The following is a 21,552-nucleotide window of genomic DNA, read 5'->3' as shown; positions in this document are numbered from 1 at the left end:
TTCGTAGTTGCCAAGTTTAGCTATACCACAGGATATTATTCACACTTTAAGATTACCCATACCACAGTTTGGGACACTTTCTAATTCAGCTGTAGCACAGGATTATATTATTCACATCTTCTAAGTTCTATTTTACCACAGGAGGATATTATTCACAGTTTCCAAGTTATCCTGCAATTAAGCTATTAGGCACACTGGTTCGACTATAACATGGTTATGCTATCAGGCACACTTTCTAAATTCAACTATAACACAGGATGATATTATTCACACTTTCAAAGATTAACTATCGTGCAATTACGCTATTGGGCACAGTTTCTAAGTTCAACTACACTACAGTTATGCTATTAGGCGCAGTTTCTAAGTTCGACTACTACAAGCTGCTGTCGTTCACACTTTCTAAGTTCAACTATACCACAGTTTTGCTATTAGGTGCACTTTCTAAATTCACCTATACCACAGGATGATATTATTCACACTTTCTAAACTCAACTATACCACAGTTCTGCTATTAGGCGCACTTTCTGACTTTCTAGCAATTTAGGTACAGTCAAAATTTGTGGGTTTGAGTGGTAAGGTTGTCTGGCGTGAAGTAATTGCTTCAGTCCTCCCCCCCCTTGCCACACTTACTTTTAGGTTGTTGCTGGCTTCCTGCTTCTCCTGCGGATACCTGCAGATATGGTCTGGAGCTGCCTCGTTGAAGCTGTCCTTTGCCTAGGGGTACTTAGATGAGGGGGGCTGCACGGGCAGAGGGCTGCCCTGGGAAGGACGGTGATGGCCAGGGTAAGACGGTCACAGGGCCAATCAGGGCAGGGTGGTGGGAGACCAGGAAGCGGGGAGCAAGAGGGGGTTGCGGGAGGGAAATCGGGCAGCTGTGGGGCTAAGGGAAGGTGGATGGATGCACATTTAGGGCAACATGGCTAGGAGCAGCAAAGGAACACTCACCAGAAGGACACTCGAGGCAAATGGGGTCTTGTAGGTGGAACGGGCCACTAGTTCCCAAACACACAGCCTACTGGCCAATCAGGGCACGGTGGGCGGGTCGGGAGACCAGGAAGCAGGGAGCAAGAGGGGGTTGCGGATACCTGCTACAGTATGAAACATAGGCCCATTGGTACAAGACTCCATTCTAGACCTGGACAAATATTGTCACAGCCGAGCAATCTTGCAACCTACAGTACGCACATCTCACACCACAGGCACGGCCCAACATCCATGCATGATACAATACGGCTATGGCTAAGCACATCCAGACTAGTTTCACACATAGCTGTCCAGACTGAAACACACGACGTACCTCAACACCTCTACCACTAGCATACAGCGACCACCACCAGAAAGGAACCCAGTATAGCTGGCCTCACAAACTCTCTCAGCAATAGCAATCCCTAACCCTCAACGGCACCCACCCATGTGTCAGACCTCTCTTGGGCTGCTTAGTCAAGCCTTGCCAACCACCCAAGTCTTAGTTAGAACGGCAACATGCGCACATGCATCTAAGCTAAACTCCCTAGGATTTCCAACCACACCAACTATGGTCACCAAGGGCGTTCAACCAAGGAAAAAAAGTACATTGAGGCCACATAGGTGGGAAAAGAGTGCCATTTAAATAACCAAATACAACACAATACTTGTGTCGCTGCGCCACAGGGAACCAGGGTGCACCTCACTGAGGAGGTCCAACAAGGCCGAAACATGTCTGGGGTTGCTTGGTTTTCTGTGCAGAGGGGACCTGGCCTAGCAGTTCGGGCTGGGCTGCTACCTTCGGTGGCGGCAGCTGCTGACTGATTTGCACATGGCTGGTCCCCTTTTGCAATGGCGGAGACGGGCTAAAAAAACGGTGGTGTGGAAGGTTGCCCAGAGCAATTGCCAGTGGTTTAGATTAATTCAAAACCTTCCACCCATCACTTTTGTGGTCAGTTTGTTTCTCCTTGTGAGAGAGGGTATGCCCAGACGTGGGTCCCTTGCTCGCTGCGCCACAGGGAACCAGGCTGCACCTCACTGAGGAGGTCCAACAAGGCCGAAACATGTCTGGGGTTGCTTGGTTTTCTGTGCAGAGGGGACCTGGCCTAGCAGTTCGGGCTGGGCTGCTACCTTCGGTGGCGGCAGCTGCTGACTGATTTGCACATGGCTGGTCCCCTTTTGCAATGGCGCAGACGGGCTAAAAAACGGTGGTGTGGAAGGTTGCCCAGAGCAATTGCCAGTGGTTTAGATTAATTCAAAACCTTCCACCCATCACTTTTGTGGTCAGTTTGTTTCTCCTTGTGAGAGAGGGTATGCCCAGACGTGGGTCCCTTGCTCGCTGCGCCACAGGGAACCAGGCTGCACCTCACTGAGGAGGTCCAACAAGGCCGAAACATGTCTGGGGTTGCTTGGTTTTCTGTGCAGAGGGGACCTGGCCTAGCAGTTCGGGCTGGGCTGCTACCTTCGGTGGCGGCAGCTGCTGACTGATTTGCACATGGCTGGTCCCCTTTTGCAATGGCGCAGACGGGCTAAAAAACGGTGGTGTGGAAGGTTGCCCAGAGCAATTGCCAGTGGTTTAGATTAATTCAAAACCTTCCACCCATCACTTTTGTGGTCAGTTGGCAACTCACAACCGTCGGGGACTCCACGACAACCGAGAGCACCTCTCCGCCCTCACAACTGATCCATCTGAACCGCAATCACCCAGAGCATCACTCCCACAAACAAACCCTCTGGCAAGTCAAAAAACACCCCTCCTCCTTCAGACTAGCACCTTCATTCACAAACCCTCCCTGCATGCCACAGCTCCTGTCCAACCCCTGCACTTGAACCGTACACATTGACCTGCCTCACCACTTCTTGCACCCCCCCCGAGGAGCTGTCTTGCACACCAAGAAGCACCCCTCCCCCATACACTTCCACCCCACCTCTTCTAAAGCCGGTTTCCACTGCCACCCCACCACCATCCCATGAGTATGAACCCCCCCACCCCATTTCTACACACTGCAACAACCAACTCACAGGCCAGATGAGCTCTCTGGCAATCCAAGCACCCCACCCACCCCGCCACCACTGCAACAACTGCGCCATCTTAAAGGAATTACCCTTCCAGATCAGTCCCCCCCCCCTCTCCACCTTCCATCTCCGGCTTAGCCAAAACTCCAATGATCCACGCACACCACTCCTTATCAAACACTCACATGTGGAGAGCTCCCCACCAATAACCCTGACCCCTCTGCCAGTACAGACCCCCCTGCCACTTCTGACCTGAACCCCCCTCACAAATGCCACTCCTCTGCATCCGCTCAACCTCCGTCCCCAGACGACACCCTCCACTCCTTTCCCTTCTCGCAGCATAGCACGTATTGCTCTTGCCAAAACTATTGTTTCACTCCCTTTCTCCTTTGTGCCACAGCCCTCTCTCAAACTCCTTTTGCCCCCAAACGCACAAAACACAGGAGACCGGTCCTCAACTCATGCCTTTCCTCCATCAGTCCACCCACCTCACCGCATCTACACCTGTACCTCCAAAAAAGAGGGGGTGAGGCGCACACTCCAATTCCTGGTCAATATACTACCAGAAGAAAGAAAAAATATATAACTGGGTTAAATCCCAAAAGTGTCCAATTCACTGTGTTAGATCCCAATTGTTGCCAAAATGTTCACAGGGTTGGAGCCCTTCTGCTGCATTTGTGCTGCTGTTCTCCTCCTCCTAGCGCTTTTGTGTCCCAACACTCTTCAGGGAGGCTGTGTTGCCTTGCTTTTTAGGTGAATCTAATTAAATAGCTAATGCAGTCTCTAAGGATTATGGGAGCTGTAGTGAAAATGTTTTTGTTCAGTTCAGGTGACCAAGGAAACACTCTCCTCCAGGAGCACACATCTTACCCTTAGCAGGGGGAGGGGGGGAAACCATGACTATGGTTCTCCACTGTAGGGCAAATTATCCCCGGTGCTGCAGCCTCTGGAGTCCGGATCTCCATAACTTACATGTAAAAAAGAGGGGGTGAGGCGCGCACTCCAATTCCTAGTCAATATACTACCTGAAGAAAGAAAAAATATATAACTGGGTTAAATCCCAAAAGTGTCCAATTCACTGGGTTAGATCCCAATTGTTGCCAAAATTTTCACAGGGTTGGATCCCTCTGGAAAAACGACCCCCGCTCAAATTGCCTGACTCCACCCACCACACTGGCACTGCTCCCCACCTCCCTACTTTCATCATGTCGCGCATCAGCCACTGCTCATTCATTCCTGATCATCCCTGATCCCCATCCCCACAATCAGAATCCCCGACCCAAACCATCACCATCCCACCAGCCACTGACTTATCGACTCCCCACCACCCTGCGACAAACAGCTACCCACAGGCCACTCGGGAGTGCACCCCCCCCCACCTCAAGCCACCATCCCTCCACCCCCTCAACGGCTTACCACAGGACCCACCCACATTGGAGTGACACCCTTGATGCAGTTTTCAGCTCCTCAGACCTCGTTTCTGTGTCCAGCCCCAAACCCCTCATCTGGACAGGCCACTCTTTCTATGGCTGCACACCACCCCCCCTCCACACAAAGCCCACCCTGCCCCCCACGCAAACATAAATGCTGTAACAAGGTCAAGGTACTGCCCAACCTGGTGGATGCCCTGCCACGCACACTCCCGGCCACAGATTGACCCAAAACCATGTAATCCTTTGACTCCTGGATCAATGACGCCACCCTCTCACCAGTCCCATCTCGTTACCACCTGCAACCTCTAAATGGTTCAGGTCCCCCACCTTAAGGCTCTCTAAATCCATAATTGTTCCCTCAAGCACAAATGGAGAGCATCCAAAACCCCTCATAGCAAGACATTGTGCACCCACCACCATAACTCCAAATCAGAGACCCGAAAAGACCATAAAAGCCTACAAAAATAAAAGAATCCTTAAGTGCTGCTGCAGCAAAGAGCTCCGCAGGATCATTACGTGATCTATGAAGCCCTCACCCGCTTGATATTCCACCATCTCCTCCCCCACAACACCATCTTTCAACCCCATCTCGAGCAGGGAGTCCCTCAAACTACTTTCCAGAAGCAGACCTTCCGGGTTTCCCCCTGAACCCATGTCCCGCCTCTCTCGCCTCAAAGAAATCTCCACCTCCAGCTCTGCAGGAGAACAGGCGAGGTCCATTTTCAACGACTCTTTCACCTCTTGCATCTTTCCAGAACCCTTCAAAATAGTGCATGTCAAACCCCGACCCTGTACAACCAATCAATTACAGGCCGATCTCCAAAACCAGATACCATCGACCGCTCTGCATACTCAAGGCTCAACCTCTTTGTTGAATCAAACAACCTCTCGGACTCTGCACAATCAGGCTTCCGGCCACGCCACGGAACAGAAACCACACTGATCTCGATCTGGGATGACCTCAAAGTCTCAGCAGACTCTGAAGGATGCGCTGCACTGATTTTCCTTGATCTCTAAGCATCTTTTGACACCAATAACCACTCAATCCTCCTTTGAACGACTCCACTCCCTAGGAATCCGAGACACTGCACTCAACTGGATTGCCTCTTTCCTCAACAGAAAACAAAATGCTTCCCCTCCCTTAACCCCTAGAGTACCACAAGGCGCCTGCCTCTCACCTCTCCTATTGAACCTCTAAATGATCCCTCTGTCGGGAATCATGTTAGCACAACCACACCAGCTATAACTATGCTGACGACACCCAAATTATCCAGAGAATCTCCAAAACGTGTTCCGGTCTAGCAACATGTCTCAGAGATATAGACCCATGGATGACAAGTAACCACCTCATTCTTAAAACAGATCATGGTGTGCGGCAATATAGCTCTACTCCCGCAACCACTCATATGCCCCACCCACCCCCCAGGCATCCCCTCCACCACAATCAAAAACATTGGATGCACAATGCACTCAGGCCTAACACTGTCCCACCAGATGAATAATGTATCCGAATCCTGTCACTAGCACATTAGGCTTCTGAGACGCATTCTACCCTAACTCACTGACCCCAACAGACTGGCAGCAATTTTGTCAACTGTCATGTCCAGACTGGACTATGTAAACTCCATCTACATGGGGGCACCAGCAAATCAAGTTAAACCCTAAAGAGTAAAAAAATGCGGTGCCAGACTCGCTTGCTGATCTCTGTACCAGTCACTGGCTCCCTATTGGATGAAGTGACACTTTCAAAATCGTGTGCCTCACCCACGGCCAGACCCGGAACATCGACAAGAAAAGATAATGCCTTAACGCACAACACACACCGTAAGGTCAAGCAAGGCCCTCCTGCTAGTGATCCCAGCCTCCAATTCAGCCAGGATTGGAGGGTGCGCCTAGTTATCCCTGGCACTAACACTATGGAACTCAGACTCGCCACATTCAACACAACCAAGACTACATGGCCTTCTGTAAAGCACTGAAAACTTGGTTTCTCTAAACGATATAAGGGGCCACCTAGTGCTGCAAGCAGACAAAAAACACCACTTGTCAGATTTTGGCTAGAGCGGCATTATCATGGAAAATATGAACCATCGGGTCATGGAAGCCAGCTATAACGGCATCACAGAAATGGTGGAACAGTTGGGGCACAGAAGCCGGCCGGCTCAAGAGATCTGTTTGCTCTGGGCTAGGTAGCTCTAAGCATAAAATGAGCAGTGTTGCATAGCAATTTAAGTTACCTGTTCAATTAAAGCACAGCCTGCCCTGCAATTCTCTTGCCCCCGGGGCACTGTGCACCCTCTTTTTTTCTGTTCACTGCAAGTGTAAAGGGGCTAATGGAGAGAGTGTGCAGCAGTAATCATCTAATCCACTCTTAAGTACCAAAGGCATGTGTGGTAGTACTAGGCAAGAAGGATTTATTTTTAAAATTGTTGCAAACCAGAAGTTATTGGATGATACTTTTATTAAGCCAACTAAATCCTGTCCGGCAAAGACAAGTGCATGTAATTTTTTTAAAAAATTATTATTATTTTTTAAAGACGGTCGTGCATTTCCATAATTAAAAAAAAAATGACATAATGCTTAATTACAGTATTGATGCTGTAAAACACTGCACCATCTCCATGCTTTACAGTAAAGTGAGGTTAGTGTATCTAAATCTCAGTGTAAATTATATTTCATTTTGTTGGGGACGATGCATCATTAACTAGTGAACTTTTGAAAATGTACATGGCAGACCTAGTTCTGCAACTTGCTGGTTGCATACATCTGCAACTGGTGCTCAACCAATGAGCTGATCCCTTACTCCATACTACATTCTATGTTATCACCCTGTTGCTGAGAGCAAGATGGTCGCAAACTACAATAGTGCCCCTAGTTTGCCCACTTCTCTGCCTGCTACCCCACCCACTCTGCTTAGCATCTTTCCCCTTACATAATGAATACAGAATGCCAACTAGATGTTTATGCAAAGTAGTGATTAATAGTTCAATCTAGTCTGTACATCAACAGATCTACTGCACTACCATACACTGTAGTTAACTTTTTAGCTCAATAAGAGAGAGCTACCCTAAATGTTTTCAGAGCCTTATATTTATTTAGGTCCATTCATGCAGCTAACATTTTATAGACATTAGGTCAGGGCTTGCAAAGTCTTTTCTCCCATTCAAATAGTCTAGTCAATTTCGTGATGGGCGAATAACACTTGCAGGAGATGTTTGAAACTTTTCTTTTAACGTTTACTTTGCAGTAATGTCAATTAGAAATGTCCCTATGTATATCTAGCCTCTGGGTGGCAGCAGTGTGCCAAACAAAGTGTGTTTGTAGTTATCATGCACCATTTTACAGAAAGCACACTTAAATTTGTCATTTCGTTGCCATGGGTTGAGTGCATGCCTGTTCAACGGGCAGGTCTAGTAGAATTTTAAAGAATTTGCAAGGCCTGACTCTGCTCACTAATGTCTTACTTCAATGGAACACACAACTGCTGTATTGTTGCTTATTTTATCTGTTCGGTACAAATAACTTCAGGTGACACTAAAAATAAGAGTACAACATTGCTCATCAAATGGGTGGTTTGCTAATCAAGAATATTTTAATTGGCAAACTGCTAATCAATTTTTGAAAACTAATTCATGCCTTGTAGCTGCTGGCTCGACTATAATGGCCTAGCAGCACCCCCACCTGTGCCAACAATCGGGCCATGCCCCCCCAGCGCTCCACTCGCTAATGCCGACCATTCCAAACCTGAAACTAGACTGCACCATAATCGTATACTATGACCTAGAAAGCTCACTGCTGCCCAACCAGATATGCACCACACTCCAAGAACAGGATATGCTTGTCTGTATCTATCAAGCTGCAAAGGAATATCCCTGACTCCAAACCAAAGCCCAACAGCACCCAAGCTCTCACCTTAAATCAAGCTTAATCATTATCATCCCTAAGCAAGCACAGCGCTACCACTCCAGGAGATGCCAACTGTTGTTATACCAACCTACCCGCAAACGTCTGCACATATCTACAATCCCAGAACGTAATAGCTCCTCTGAGTCTATAGGATCAGACCCGTTCTCGGTACCCCGTGCAAACCCTACCCATCAGGAAATAAACTAGCAGAATCACTATCGCAGCGTCCTATATCAGTCTAATACGATTGGCCCTACTCCTGTTAACCCTGTGTCAAGCGTTACACTTATCTGGGAAGTAACACGCAGGGCCTTATAGCACTAATGTCTCAAACATTACCATTGGACCAGATTATGTCACCTATCCAGTACATAGGCGGTATTTGATCAAGTCAGGTGACCCAGACCCACCCAGGGGTAATGCCATTAACTCCCTGACTTGAGGCGCTAAAGCAATTGTGTGTGGTTGGCCTTGCTCTCATCTACTGAGAATAAGCACTACGATCTCCAGCCGGTCAGCTCTCTAGCACTCGGAAGGTACAAAGTTGATACGATATAACTCCATACATGACAGGAATACCGAGCCACCAACTATAAACAATGACCTGCGACTCCGAAAATGTGCCCTCTGGCACTTAACTTCAGAAACAAGGACCCTCCAACCGTGCAATCGCAACATATTCCGCACCAACCAGAGAATCTCTGAGAACAATTACCAAGAACCGCCAGTACAGACTGCAGCTCAACAGGCTCTGGAAACCAACCTGGAATAAGGGCCGTCTACCATCAAGCACAGACACTCACTCGTAGCAATATGCTCATTCTCTCCTTCACACCAACAAACAATAGAATGCAGCTATACCCCCTCGATCAATTCAGCCACTGCACGCATACCTACACTACTCCATGAACACTTAAACATTCTTTCAGAACGCAGTGAAATAAAAAAGAAAATTGACCTAGCTGCACAAAACCTCTTACACAGGGCCCACGGCCGGCAGAATGCAGACTCAGGCCACCTACCCTGCTGCACACATTCCACTGACCTCACAACCTCTGCGCCGTGTCTAGCATTAGAACACAGCCACTCTAAATACTTAGTGCACCCAAGCACTATATACTATCCTACTCTCTCCACTGACCTAGACTGCTGTCCCCAAGGGCGTTCAACGCTTTGAGATCATACCAATGGTATATAAGGCGCTATACAAATGCACAATAACATACCTGCGAGAGAGCATCAATAGAGACAAGAAAATATTCAGTTGAGATAACGTCTACATCATTGCTAAAATGGCAATATAACGTAACAATTTTCCAGTCAATTACATCCCTCAATATAGGACTTGGATCACAAACATCCATGTCTGGTAAGTACTTATTCTCATGAGTTAGACGAGAAATCCTCAGTCAATTATAATTCTCAATATGTATGGTGGTCAGAAAGATCTAGGGCAAATGCTTATTCTCACAGAGCTGGACAATCTCAACGTGCATCCAAATAGTCATTACTGGGAAGTCCTAAGCAGGGCCCCTTATCATTGGTAAAGATCCATTCTTCTTAACAGATCCAAAAACTCTGCATCAAAGACTTCTAAGAGGACTCTGTCATCAATTGTAAAAATGGCTGCCTCAAAATGGCATGCTGTCTGTATGTTATACTTCTGCCAACGCCCAACTGGGCTGGATATTGGCCATCCCGCCCATGAGCATAGACACCCCACAGTCGAACAACTTGAAAATGAATATGCATATAACCACAGTTGTCCGTAAGTGGCCAACGCGCCAGATAAAAAGATGTCAAGCCATCCCATGCCTCTCCCCCCATTTGGAACTCTCCCACCAATGTGGGTTAACCATCCATACCAACCCCTTCATCCCTCAAAGCCTGCTCCCCTGTCTCCCGACACAGCGTCCCCCACCCCACTGTGCACCCAAAAACACAGGGGAGAGGCTGCGAGTAGCCCCCGATATGTTGTGACATTCATTCACCTTTGCAACCTCTCCTTTTCCACTGCAGTTTTCCCAACTGTTCAATAAACCCTCTGCTTATGAGTTTGGGGAATCTATTCATATACAGCGTGTTTATCCTCCCTGTCAAGGAAAGGGCAAGAGTGTGCCATCTGCGTAGGTCTAGTGAGGCGCTTATGTTGATGCCTAGATATTTAATGTGGCTTGTTTGTAGTGCGAATGGGGTTACCCCCCGGGGTCCCATGGAATGTCTTGTCTGAGTGGCATTACCTCGGACTTGCTCCAGTTGATCTTATATCCAGCCATTGGGCCGATCTCCAGCAGGAGCGCTCAAATGTCTGGCAGAGATGTGGGTCCCTTGCTTATGTACAGTAACATGTTTTCTCCAGCATTGGATCTTTCATGGATTCACATGCTTAGAATATTCTCCGTCGTCAGACTGGGACCCCTCGGTACACATAGCCTTTTCCAATAGGAAAACTTCCGACACTTTTGTGTCCTATCTACGTCCTTTTAGGACCCGCCTACGCATGCTCCGTAGGCCGTCCCCGTATAAGAGGCCCGCCCCCGCGGTTCCCCTTCAGATTTCAACCGTCTCCATAGTAGTGGGATCTCCTCGCGTTGTCTTACTATTTTGTACAAGGTTGCATTACTGGAATTTGAGTACAGAAAATGTCCTTCGTGTCAGGAAAAGCGCTGTTCCGCCCATGCGCGACGTGCGGCTTGAAAAAAGTTTACGAGGGGGACGGACATATGGATTGTATATATTGCCTCCACCCTCATCATTCGGCGGATAACTGCGACATATGCAAAGGGTTTTCTCAAAAAACCCTCAAAGACCGCAGTCGACGACTGGTGGCATGGCTGAATGATGGAGCGGGGGCATACCCCCCTTCGGAGGTAGGCTCCACACAATCGGCGAAAACATCACGCCGCGCTACCTTGTCGGAACCACCGGCGAAGAAATCTCGACCGACGGAAAAAGAGTCGTCTGGAAGTCACTCAACTAGAGACTCCTCGTCAAAGAAATCATCATCTTCATCAAAGGAAAGGAAATCCTCCTCGGGCGATCATCATAGATCGACCACGAGTCGAGAGTCGAGTAAAAGCAAGCCAAGTGTGGAAAAGGCAGGACCGCCAAAACCACCTGCTAAGTCACCGTCGTCGACGGCGGCCCAGTCATCGGCCTCCACCCTGCCACTTATGCAGGTGGCATCCACCGTCCCACCGACAACGACGTCGACGATGGCCTCGTCGACAGGGGTTCTACAGGAGGCCTGGAGGCCTGAAGTTTTTGATCCGATCCCCCCGGATACTTTACTACAAGAACAGGCTGTGTTGCTGTCCTCGGAGGACGAGAATGAGAATAGCTGGCCCAGCAGACCTAGGGCTACGAGTGGCTGACAAGTCGTCGACGAGGGGATCTGTTATACTGGTATCTGCCTCTCTTCTTAATCCTCAATCTGTTTTGTCGTTGGAAATTCTGTCCACGCTTCAATCGTTGTTACAGTCGTTGGACCAGAGACTACCTCAGGCAAACCTGCCACAGTCACCCGTCGACGAGCCGGGCCCGTCCCGTCAACCGACGCACCTACGCACACCAATCTCAGCACTAGCACAAGAGGAAGGTGAGCTGCCAGATTCGGAGTCTGACAGGGGAGCCATGTCGGATATCTCATCATCCCCCTCCAGGGATCCAACCTGGGAGTCAGAGGTGGAGTTGGAAACCCCTAGAAGCCCAGCTCACCCCTCCCCTCCGGACGACATTGCGTCATTCCATTCTATGATGGAGAAGGCATGCAAAGAATTTGGTGTGTCCCAGGAAGAACAGAAAAAGGACTGTTTTTTGTTCGACCACATGGGTAAGAGAAGGAGGTCTGTGTTCTCGATACCAATACTAGACCATGTATGGAAGGAGGGGTTGCAGACAATGCGTCACCCGTTTTCAGAGCCGGCAGTGAAAGGACGCCTGGAAAAAAAGTTTAAGGCTCCAGAGTCTACCCCCAAGTGTTTATCCTCCCAACCAACGCCAGACTCGGTGGTGTCGGCGGCAGCGGCGAGGAAGGCGAAGGCCCAGCACAAGTGCATGACGACTCCTGAGAACGAAGCGAGACGCCAAGATGCCTTTGGCAAAAAAGTGCTATCCGTGGGAGCGACCACAGTAAAGGCCGCAAACTCTCTGGCAATTGTTGCCAGATATGATAGGGAGATGTGGCACAGGCTAGCTCTGTTGCTTGATCATCTTCCGGAAGAGCATAGGAAGGCAGCGATGTTACTCGTCCGAGAAGGTGAGGAAGCCTCAAATCACGCAATAAACATCGCGGTGGACCTCGCTGAGTCAGGCTTCAAGCAAGTCAATAATGGGGTCGTATTACGTCGACAGTCATGGCTTAAGTGTACCTACTTCAGGCCAGAAGTACAATGCAAAGTTTTAGATATGCCCTTTGAGGGAGACCTTCTTTTCGGTGAGAAGGTGGACGAAGCCCTAAAGGGAATGAAAGAGGACTCGGACACGGCACGTTCATTGGGTGCCCTCCAGAGTGGCAGAAACTACAAGTCTTTTCGTCCCTTTAGAGGGGCTTCAGGTAATTCAAGATTCTCTGCATCTGGAGACAGATCCTTTGGCAGATCAGCTTACCCCTCCCAGGGATACAGACGTGCCTCCCAAATGGCAAACCGTCGCCGGAACTTCCAGACTTCCAGAAAAAGACCATCATATCCGTCGTCGTCGAGAGACAAGCAAAATAAAGATCAGCAGTGATATACAACACACCGTTCTGGGGGGGAAGAGTTTCAGCATATGTCGACGAATGGGAACGAATAACGACGGATCAATGGGTGCTGGATACTATAAGAAACGAACACTCTCTACAATTCAAACACTGCCCTCCGCAAATTCCACCTGCGTTCACCGCTCATTCCCATCTGAAGATACTGCAACAAGAGGTAACACTCATGTTAGCAAAGGGCGTGATAGAGTTAGTTCCAACATCACAGAGAGGTCAAGGAGTCTACTCAAGATATTTCGTCGTAAAAAAGCCGAACGGCAAATGGCGTCCCATTTTAGACTTGCGCGATCTCAACAAATCTTTGAAGAGCCTAAAATTCAAAATGCTCACTCTGCAGGAAGTGATCCGCGCCGTTCAAGAGGGGGATTTTCTAGCGTCCCTGGATTTACAGGACGCGTATTTCCATATTCCAATGTGTCGGAAACACAGGAAATTCCTAAGATTTGTAATAGGGCGGACTCACTACCAATTCACGGTTCTTCCTTTTGGGCTCAAGACCTCCCCCAGAACGTTCACGAAATGCCTGGCTCCAGTAGCGGCCTGGCTAAGGAAGCAAGGCCACCATGTATACCCATACCTCGACGACTGGCTGGTAAGGGGATCCTCCCCAGCGTCGACCAACACAAGTTTACAAGCCGCCATGCAGCTTCTACAACAGCTGGGATTCGCTATAAACTTCGAAAAATCCTCTCTGCAGCCATTGAGATCGCTGGTATTCCTGGGGGCACAGTTCGAGACCCAGTTAGGGCTAGTGAAACCTTCTCTCAACAGAACCTCAAGACTCAATCAACAAGCATGCCGACTACGGCGAAACACCAAGATCTCAGTGAGAAAATACGTTTCGGTCCTAGGGGCCATGGCATCCTGCATCCATCTGGTGGAAAACTGTCGCCTATTCATGAGGCCAGTCCAGGAATTCCTCGCGGACCGATGGACGCAGGCTCAAGGATCGTGGTCAGACAAGATAACCATCGACGACGACAAGCTGCTTCGGACCCTTCAGTGGTGGCAGAGATTCCACAATCTGAACAACGGCGTACCCCTACAGGAGCCGGAGTTTCAGCGAACCATAGTCACGGATGCGTCCCTAACCGGATGGGGAGCTCACATGGGTGCTCTCCAAACGCAGGGTCGCTGGTCTCCAACGGAGTCACTCCTACACATAAACGTGTTAGAACTCAGAGCAGTACGATGGGCCTTGAAGGCATTCCTACCACACATCAAGGGCTCGCGAGTACGAATACTGACCGACAATACAACGGCCATGTTTTATCTGAGGAAACAAGGAGGGCCGTGATCAAGAACTCTTTCCATAGAAGCCCAGAAAACATGGCATTGGGCATTAAAGCACGAAATTTCCATCGTGGCTCATCACCTTCCAGGAGTGAGGAACTCCCAAGCAGACTCCCTCAGCAGAAGCATGGCCAGATACACGAGTGGGAAATGGACACAGTTCACCTGATGAAAGTGTTCGAGAAATGGGGTCACCCCCCTCTGGACGCCTTCGCGACCAAAGACAACAAGAAATGCGAGCAATTCGCAAGCAGATGGCCTCAAGAGGGCTGCAGGGGGGAGGCATTCTCCTTCCCATGGACGGACATGTTCCTCTATGCTTTTCCCCCGTTCCCCCTCATACGGAGGACAATACACTGGATACGCAGATACAATTGCCGGGTAATTCTAGTGACACCATACTGGCCAAGGCAACCGTGGTTCTCCGACCTGCTTCACTTGTCGCTGGAACATCCCATAGGGTTTCCGAAAGCCCCGAACCTACTATCCCGGGACAAAGGCACGGTGTGGCATCACGACCCGGACAGTCTCAACCTTACAGCCTGGCTCCTGACTTTTCGGAGTTCGGTGCTTTAGACGTTTCGGTGGATTGTCAAAAAATTCTGCAGGCGGCTAGAGCCCCTTCTACAAACAAATTCTACTCCTATAAGTGGCGGAGGTTCTGTGAATGGTGTAGGGGACAACAGGGCCTACAACCGTTGTCTGTGACGCCGGAACAAGTTTTACCTTACCTGCTTCTCTTGGCGGAGAGGGGATTATCCTTCACATCGATAAAGGTGCACCTGGTAGCCATCTCGAGGTTCACAAGGAAAAGGCAGTCGTCTCCTCTATTTAGCGACAGACTTGTAAAACACTTCATGAAGGGTTTATTTCGAGCTTTTCCCCGGAAAAACGTTTCCCCCCGACTTGGAGTCTCAACACAGTGTTGGCAGGCTTAATGAAACCGCCTTTTGAGCCTATGGCCACGTCCGACATAAAATTAATTTCGTGGAAATTGGCATTCTTGATTGCCATCACATAAGCTAGAAGAATCTCGGAACTGCAAGCGCTGGTCGTAGACCCGCCATACCTAAGATTCTTTAAGGACAAAGTAGTCCTGGCAACTAATCCTATGTTCGTCCCAAAAGTTCCGACAGTGTATCACAAACACTCGTCCATTGTTCTCCCTACTTTCTTCGCCACACCATCGGCAGCAGAAAAAGCTCTTCATACCCTGGACGTTAAGAGGGCTCTGAAATTTTACCTACATCGTACACAGGAATTCAGGTCTACTAGACAACTGTTCGTCGCATATGGTCCGTCGACGAGAGAAAAAGCAATCTCTAAACAAGGATTGGCTCGATGGGTCTCATCGACGATTGCGTTTTGTCACTCTAAGGCCGGAAGGCCACTGCAAGGACATCCTAGAGCCCATTCTACGAGATCGATGTCCTCCTCAACAGCTTTATGGGCAGGAATTCCGTTGACGGACATATGCCAAGCTGCAGCATGGTCAGTGCCCCACACGTTTACCCGCCACTACTGCCTTGCCAGGCAGCATGCGGACGAGGTGCAGATGGGAAGAGCTGTCCTGCGCCATCTGTTTCAGTAAGGTAAGCTCCACGCTGTGGAGAATATGTTGTCTACCTTTTTAATGACAGTTTATTTTAGGTGGGTAAGGTTATATGCGGTAACTTATTCCTACTGTACATATGCATTGTGTAGTATGTTGAGGGTATATTACATTACATTCTCACCGCCGTCTCAAGTGTTACTGCTATACAATCTATTCTAAGCATGTGAATCCATGAAAGATCCAATGCTGGAGAAGGGAATAGTTTCTTACCTGTAACTCCATTTCTCCAGCATTGGTATCTTTCATGGATTCACATGCGCCCGCCAACCTCCCCGGAATGTAATGTATTTAATTGATAAATTTAACCCTTCCAACTTTGGAGGGGCCGAAATCTGAAGGGGAACCGCGGGGGCGGGCCTCTTATACGGGGACGGCCTACTGAGCATGCGTAGGCGGGTCCTAAAAGGACGTAGATAGGACACAAAAGTGTCAGAAGTTTTCCTATTGGAAAAGGCTATATATGTGTACAGAGGGGTCCCAGTCTGATGACAGGGAATATTCTAAGCATGTGAATCCATGAAAGATACCAATGCTGGAGAAATGGAGTTACAGGTAAGAAACTATTCCCGTCTGCATAAAGGGAAATGTGATGCCCCCCTGCGCAATGGCCACCCAGCGGTTGTTGGCGCGGAGCTTAATTGCAACCGGCTAGGTAGAGAGGGCGTAGAGAAGGGGCGAGAATGGGCACCTCTGGCGGGTGCCTGATTGTAGGTCGAACGCCGGGGAGGTAATGGCGTTTGTAACCAACGCTGTGGTGGGCCCGTGTAGAGCAGTTTTATCAGTTGGACCAGATATGGGGGGGACGCCATATTGGGGTAGGACCCGAATGATAAATTCCCACTGTACCTTATCAAAGGCCTTTTCTGTGTTGACCGGGTCCCTCTCCCTGGCTACTAAGTGCAGCTGACGTCTGATGTTATCGCTTGAGCGCCTGTTGCAGGTAAATCCTGTTTGGCCTTGATGAATTATGAAAGGGAGGCTATTTTCTATGTGCCTGGCCAGACACTTCACTAGAATTTTAGCATCTGCGTTAATCAAGTAGATGGGCTTATAGGAGCCACACATTTCGGGGTCCCTCCTGCTTTTGTGGAATAAGACTATGTTTGCAGCAAGCAGTGATTGTGGTAGACTGCCTCATTGAATACCTCCTCCAATCTAGGAGCCAATTCTTCCTCAATGTGCTTATATAAGTCTATGGGGATCCCATCTGGGCCTGATACTTTCCCTGTGGCAAGTGCGGCTATAACGCTTACTATTTCTGTCGCTGTAATGCGAGAGCCTAAGGCTGCTCTATGTTCTGCTGGAATCTTGGGGATCTTTATAGAATCCAGGAAAGATTCTATGTCCTGAGCTGTACTATCACCTGAGGCTGTATATAGATCTCGATAGAATTCTGTGAATCTTAAATTAATTCGGTCATTGCCAGCCAGCCGAATGCCCCCTCAGCCCCCCTCCCCCCCATCCTTGATTGCGAGTATGGTTTGCGCAACTTGTCTCTACTTAAGGGACAGGGCCATTAGCCTCAGTGGCTTATCGCTTTCTGACTAGTATGTCTGCGACGAGCAAGTATACGACTCCCGGGCCCGAACTGCTGTTACCTGTCTTATTTTCGCCCTCAGTTAGTTCATTTCAGGTCTAAGCTGCTTGTCCCTTGAAACTTTATGGCACTTTTACATCCTCTCCAGTTCTGCCGTTAGTCTGGTTTCTTCCTCCCCCCATGATTTGCGTTCATGGGCCCATCGCGATCTGCATTGTCCCCGGATAAATGCTTTGAATGCGTCCCAGCATGCATAGGCTGTATAGTCCCCCACTAGGTTAAGATCCCAGAATCTTTCTTCATCCATTTCTAATTGGTGTGTGAGGTCAGGGTACTGTAGCATGCGCAGGTTCAGTCGCCATGGCAGCGGTCTACGCGCTGTGTCCAGGAGGGTGATCTGCAGCAGGACAAGAGCGTGGTCCGACAAGTTGGCCGTGAGGATCACATGCTCTGTGAACAGATAGTGTGTTGGCTGGGTCTAGCCAGTAGTCCAGGTGGGAGTAACAATCGCGCAGGAGTGAGTAGAACGTGAAATCTTGACTTTGCCCGTGTGTGCTTCTCCAGATATCGACTAGACTGAGATTGTTCATTAGTGTTTGGAGGTCTACCCGCTTTTTTAGGAGTGGTGAGGGTCCCTGTGGCTGTGCATTGGCGGTCTAGGAGGGGGTCAAGAGCTAGGTTTAGGTCTCCTCCTATTAAGGTGATATGTCCCATGAATCGTGCGCATTCTGCGAACATGCGAGTGACGAAGGATGGGGTGTCCGAGGTGGGGGAATATACGTTCAGCAATGCAATGTGATGGGGTATTTATTTTTGTTTATTTATTTGTATTGCGCTCCTTGCCCTGAGGGTGTTGGTGTGTGTTGGTGGAGCAGGCCTTGAGCTAGTGTGTACCTGCCTTCCTTGTCTGCGCATGTATGTTGAATCTGAAATGGGACCCGTTTGTTGATGAGGATGGATACTCCCCTTTTCCTATGGTACAGTGAGTGGACTGCGGTTCCCACCCATCCCCATTGTAGTTTCCTCGAGACTACTTCCCTAAATGGATTTCTTGGAGGTATACTATGGCTCCTTGGAGGTCTTGCATGTTGCTGAGTGTTCTCTCGCTTTTTATAGGGTGACCCATCCCTTGTATGTTGAGCGTCACCAGTGTGATCTGGGTAATTCTGGTGGTTTTTGGGCTGGCGCGGTGCAGTCTTCGGTATTGGTGTGTTGATAGTCTAGTGCAGAGGTAAGCAATCTGTTTACCCCATTCCCGTCTAGATCTAGGAGCATCTCTCTCCCCCAAGCTCAAATGTGAGCAACATATAACCTTATAAACAACAACACTGGGTTGGCCAATCTAATTGCCTATCCCCAACACTGGGCAACTGTGCCCGCATGGGAGCGTCAGGGGTGGTCCCCTTCCCCCTCCTGTCGCACCCTTCATTGGGTGTCTTTCACAGTGAGTGTTTCTGCTGAGGCGCCGGCCTGCCTCAGTTGATCAGGAGCTGCTGCTATCCAGTCCGGTCTGCTGTTGATCACGTATTGAATAGAGGAAAGTTATTTGCGTCATATGTGTGGATCCTGGGGTCCTGTTTGTTTCTGTCTTGTGGACGTGCTCGGAGGGATGCCTGTTGCTGCAAAGTGCAGCGTGACCCGTTGAGGCGGCGCGCTCTTTTCAGCAGTTTCGCCCACCAGCCCTTGGGACATCTGCCACCTTTGTGCCATCTGCCACTTGTTTGTTGACTGTCCAGGCTGGTTGTCTGGTCGCTGAACCTCCATTGGTGGTTTTTCGTAGTCGGTGGAGACCAGGTTGCGCTGCTGGAGAAAGCGCCATGCCGTCTCTGGGTCGTCTAAGGTGTGCCATTGCTTATCTATCTGGATGCACCATGTCGCTAGAAATTTTAGATGTCTGTGCTCCGAGGACTTTAGCGCCTCGAATATAGGGTTGAAGCCCTTGCGTCGCTTGGAGACTTCCATCGAATAGTCGTTATATATCCTTATGTCAGCTGCTTGGAACCGGATGGGGCCTGCCGCTCTATAGGCTTTAAGGATAGCCATATTGTGTTGGAAGTTGAGGAGGTGCATCGTTATGATACTGGGGCATTCCTAAGCTATGGGTTTGGTATCTGGGCCCTGTGCATCCTCTCAATAGTCAGTTCTCATGCATTTTTGATCCAGACGGAGTCACGAAGGAAGTTATATATGTGTGTGATTCCAGACTCGGGCCCCTTGATGTTCTCGGGGAGGCCCACCACCCGTAGGCTGTTGCGGCAGGACAGAGTTTCTTGGTCATCAATTCACCCCCCCACCCCCGGTGCTGCAACTCCCTGATGGCCCTGTCTAGATCTGTCGCCATTGTCATCTGATTCGCTGTTCTTTGTCCGTGATTCTTTCCGCCTGGGCGGCAAGACGCGCCTGCACGTCCTGTAAATCTCCCTTAATGTCCAGCATGGCAGTATTCGTTTCTTGGGTCTGCTGTCCGATTATCTGCATTTCTGCCAATGTGGCCTGGAGCAGTACATTAGTTGGACATACGAGGAACACCGGAATAGAACATCAAGAAGAACAGACACGGAAAGGGAGAAGAGAGACAGAAAGAGAAGTGTACCACAACTAAGGACAATACTCATCTTAAGACTGCAAAGCAAGAGTCTGAGTCGCAGCCCGTCTGGACTCGACGCGCAGGCAGTGGCATCACCAGGAATCAAATTTAGGAGGGGCACAGAGGGGGCCAAAGACGAAACTAGGGAGGGTACAGACAAAAGTAGGGGGGCATCTATGAAAGGTAATGAGTGACGCAGTGGCGTAACACAAAATGTGGGGGCCCTCCTGCGAGCCATGATGAGGGCCCCCCCCCCTACTCGGCAACAAATCACGGCTCGCACCACACTCTAGGCCAGTCTAGATGATCACGCTTCAACAATACGCACAAGCGTGCTGCTGAAGGGGTATGCCACACACTGCACTAGGAGAAAGATATAAATGTGTTTTTAATGCAATATACAACACAATTTTATGAAAACATTTGGCTATGAAGCCATAGTGTTTGCAATTGTTTTGTAGCGTAACACAAATCCAATACATGCAGTCACCATCAGTGCACAGGAATATTAATGCTTTGCTATTAAAAATGCCATGCCACAATCAAAACACGTCCAACTGACTGCACAATGTAGACCAGTGTAGACACTTAATAACATTACAGCAAAGCGTTCCAGGCCACATTTAGACATACCTCGACTGGTTGCACCAAAATGCCAGCCGAAGCAATAACACTCATCAAGAAGAGAGCACGCATTAAAGCCTGTGTCTACACGGCCTCTAACAACACGGCCAAACTCTTTACAATCTGGAAGGAAATGGTCAATACTGTTGCGGTCTCTACCTCTCCTGTTCCCTCCCAGGCCCTCTATACAGCTCTGGCCTCGCACTAAATCTCAGAACATCCTGTCCGCTATCTCCTGTTCCTCTCCCTCTCTCTGCCTCATTTGGCCATCTCTACCTCTTATCCTACTTTTTCCTCTTTCTCTCTGACAACACCTGAAAAGGTTTCTAGACAAGTTCGATCTATGAAAATTTCATCCAAGCAGGTGCTTCCCTGATCCTCCATAACCATCAAGGACCATATTGACACCCTCTCTCCAGCCTTGGGCGATTTCTGTAATCACTCTTTTGCCACTGGAACATTTCCCCCCCCCCCCTTAAGCACTCCCTTGTGCACCCACACCTCAAGAAACCGTCTGCCGATCCGAACTATCCAGCAAACTATCGGCCATTCTCCATTACCTCTTTCCTGGGCAAATTCTTGGAAAAGCTTGCCATCTCCCAGCTTACTCTCCACACTGAATCTGTTGGTTGTCGTCATGACCATCAGTCTGGCTTCAGAGCTGCCAGAGGCATGGAAAATGCTCTCCTGAAAACCTGTGAAGATCTGCTCACTAACCGTGATTCAAGCATTCCTTCTGTCCTCATCCTCAGCTTTCGACATGGTCAACCACGCCATCCTGATCAATCGACTCTGTGAGAATCTGGGCATCACGGATTA

This window comes from Ambystoma mexicanum, chromosome 13 (assembly GCF_040938575.1).
Source record: "Ambystoma mexicanum isolate Mex_15411 chromosome 13, UKY_AmexF1_1, whole genome shotgun sequence".
Lineage (NCBI taxonomy): Eukaryota > Metazoa > Chordata > Amphibia > Caudata > Ambystomatidae > Ambystoma > Ambystoma mexicanum.
This window is presented reverse-complemented; position numbering follows the sequence as displayed.